The sequence below is a fragment of the Coturnix japonica genome, chromosome 4 (genome assembly GCF_054131305.1).
Source record: "Coturnix japonica strain WE chromosome 4, WE-NBRP24, whole genome shotgun sequence".
In the NCBI taxonomy this organism is placed as follows: domain Eukaryota; kingdom Metazoa; phylum Chordata; class Aves; order Galliformes; family Phasianidae; genus Coturnix; species Coturnix japonica.
In genome coordinates this window covers 71,327,642-71,331,314 of record NC_140666.1, presented here as the reverse complement: position 1 = coordinate 71,331,314, position 3,673 = coordinate 71,327,642, and the positions used below count along the sequence as shown (strand labels likewise).

General features: G+C 42.0%; 1 long non-coding RNA gene across 1 annotated transcript; it reads left to right on the top strand.

The window, feature by feature from the left end:
- The first annotated feature begins 520 nt into the window (after window positions 1–520).
- Window positions 521–3,673, top strand: LOC146761127 (uncharacterized). Its single transcript, XR_014945466.1, has 2 exons — window positions 521–752; window positions 2,419–3,673. It is a non-coding gene; the product is annotated as an uncharacterized LOC146761127 (long non-coding RNA).

Here is a 3,673-nt window from a genome sequence, read left to right as displayed (position 1 = left end):
AACAGATCAGCCAGGACAGGACCATGTGCTGGTGTCGTAACTCTGCATGTTACCAACACAGCTCTTGTTCTGCCTCAGCCCTTCTTCTCAGGTTTCTGTATCTTCAACCACATATTCAACCACAGTAAGGGCATGCTCACCCTGCTGCTGTAGATATAACCACACTTTGCAGGGGCTTACCCCAGCTGGACTGAAACATGCTGGCTGGCAGCATGGCCACATTAGTATCCAATGCAGTGAGGGCTGCCAAGTATACTGGGGGTGGGGGCAGATAAAAATTCAGATGAGTTTTGCAGCAGGCCCTGATTTCTGTGCTGCTGTCTCCATGCTGGTGTGCATGTCCAATGAATATGGGCCTGCAGGGCTGTCCTGGTCCCCTACCTGCAAGGACAGGTGTTGAAAGCACTAAGCCCTGGCCTAATCCTGTGTGTGCTGACGTCAGTGGGGATTGTCATGCTGACATAAAGGAGAGCAGATTGTCTGAAAATGCCACGTTGGTGTTTATTTTGCTTCCCTGCAGGAAATGGCATGCAGGCCTGTTGCAGGGCTTGGTCTGCTGCCTCTGCAGCAGCGGCAAGGTGTGTCAGGCTGCTGGGCTCCCTGCAGCTGACAGCATGGGGGACAACATGCTGTGTGCAGGCCAGTCAGCTGGACATGGGGTGGCAAGCCAGCATTGCCTTGACATGATGAACTAGATCATCTGGAAACACTTCAGCAGGACATATCCATGTGCGTCGCTGCTTAATCCCAAGGTGAGTGCCTGAAGCCATGTGGTTCATCATTTAGTTTCTGACCTGGGGTCAGACGCCTTCAGTACACTAATCCCTTTCAAACACACCTCTGTGTGATTTGTTTGAACACTGGACTGGGTGAGCTCCGTGAATGAAAGTGGAATTACAGCGTCATTGCCTTATTGTTTGTTGTATCCCATTTGCTGTACTTGAGTGACTTTTTCTGCCAGTGTAATTATATTATTAGGGGAGATGTGTTTCCTTTAATTTTGTCATCTCCCAGAAAATTGTTTAGCTTTTATAGAACAGTATGGAACTGCGTAGAGTAGAGTAGAAGTAGATCAGTTGAAAGCGACTTGCAGAAACCATGCAGTCCATCTGTAGGGCTAACCAGAAGTTACAGCACATTCCTGAGGGCACTACTGAAATGTCTCTTGAACACTGACAGGTACAATGCATCAACCAGCTCACTGGGCAGCTTGTTCTGGTTTTTGAGCACCCTCACAGTAAAGAACTTTTCCCAGTGTCCCTTGTAAACCATCATTAGTACAACTTTGTGCCAGCTCATTGTGCTATCATTTCAAACCTGAACGTAAGGTGTGAGATCAGATCTTATTTGTTTTATGCAGGAAAGTGCTTTGCTGAACTTAAAGTCACCACCCTGCTATGAAGTGAGTGAGAAAGAAAATCGAGAATTAGGCACAGATTTCCATTTCTATGTATACTAATGAAGTCGATCCTACTTAAACAGAAACCAGTAGCTAAAGTTGCCCATGGTCTTCAAAATGACCAGAGGCTGGAAATGAACTGAAATAATATAGAGTTGAATGTTGAAAGACAGTACTTAGTCTGTGTTCCTGTGAACTTTCCCAGGTGTTGAGAAACACTGTTCAGCCTACCCTGAAGACTGAAGGCTTCAGAAACCTTCTCTGCAGCTGTACTTCAGCAGTAATCCCAAGGGGCATGTTTTCCTTTACTCAAGCTATTTACCTTCTATCAGGTGTTTACCTTTTTAGAGATGAGCCTCCTTTTGTGTTAGACGCTGTATAAACACAGCACTTGAGCTTCTGCCATCCAGTGACAGACTGGAAGTAATGGCAACACTGTCTGATATTTGCTTTTCTAAGTAAAGTGGTGTGTTTCTTTTTAGGTTAAATTAATCCCATTTCATCATTTATTCCCTCTGACCTGTCTTGGTATGGCTTCTTATAACAGAAAAATGACTGATTTTTTTCATGAATTTTAAGGGCAAAAAGGACCATGCTTTCATCTTTCACGTTGTACAGATTGTAGAGTTAATATCAGTGATTTCTGCATAAAGTCCAGCATTATCAAGAAGAAATAAATGGTTTCAGAGAAACATTAGGGCTTGATATCAAGACAGTTTTGGTGGACAATCCATCACAGCCCTCATTGAGGTTCTCCAGTCATTAATCAAATTAACAGTTAAACATTTGTTGCTCATTTCCCATAGCAATTTTTCTAGCTTCAGTTTTCCACCGCTGAATCTTATCCTGCCTCTGGATTCAGTACTACTACTATGAAAAATGTTCTCTTCCTGTAAAGGGGGGGGGGGGGGGGGGGCCTGCTCATATTATCTTCAATCATCTCAAACTTAACTCCTTAACTCACTTTTGTGTAAGTCATATTTATCAGACTTTAAAATGATGTTATGTTTCTTTTTTAGAGTTCTTTCCAAAACTCTGAGAGCAGAGGACCACTGGCTTCCGTCTCTTTGACAAATACAAATAAGACCACCTGGGGCCTCTCCAATTATTCTCTTTGGAGAATTTTCATACCGAAGATCCTCCTTAAGACAGTTAATTCTCTGTGTGGAAGCTTAAATAATAGCTCTGCCTATTTATAGCTACGTTAAATTTTCCATTTACTTCCATCTCAGTCTTGTGTGTAAGTCCCTGCCATGCCTGCCATTTCTGAGCAATGAGCACACTGAGAATTCTTGTGACTGGGCACAGGGGGGAGGAAAGCCAGCACCTCTCCCACTACCTCCCAGGTGTTTTTTATGGGCACAGAAGGAGTTAATGATGCCACAAAGAATGAAGAAGAGGAGAAAAGACAGGTTAAAAAAAAATCTTCTGTTGAACAGCAATGTTTATTCTGAGACTCTGATCCCAAACGGATATTTAGCAAACATTTATGCAAAGTGCTTTGTATTATAATGACTACTGAGACACAATTCATGAGCTGCCATATCTGCCAGCTGCATGTAGGTGTCTCTCATACCCCAAGACTTCTTAAATGACATTATATGCCTGAATGTGGCCAAGGGTGGTAAACCGTGGATTTCTTTATTACTGAATTTAAATTATGTACGGGCCATATAATATTGCCTTGTTTTTGTTTCTTTCATCCAGCAAGTCTGAACTGCTTGCCACATCCCTGTGGAGCCACTATCACTGTCATCTGGTACATGAACAATTTACAGCATATATCTGCAAAGCGTTAATTATCAGTGAGTAGATTTGTCCAACTTGCTACAGCAAAGCTGCCTTTATGTAAATTATCATTTATTTTAAATAAATGATAGTAAAGAAAATGGAAAATCCATTTACCTTCTAGCTACAAGAAAATGTAGTATAAATTCCAGTCACTGCATATATGAGAAAATCTGCGTAGAACTAGTCACTGAAGAGCAGACTGAGACTCTGGACAGGTATGAATTGAGCATTATTTTCTTCATCATAGTATCACTGGTCGTGGCAAGGCACTGTGTGGCAATGCCAATCAAGGCAATGACTTGATTGTTAAATGTCAGTTTTTAAAATCATATGTCTGATAAATGCTATGTGGCATTGAACAGACCATGAACTGAGAAGCTTTCATGTGCATGAGTTGGTATAAACATTGGATTCAAGGGGCTTAGGTAATATTTTGTAATCCATTTTGTGAAAGAAGGGAAAATGAATGAGATTCTTGAACTA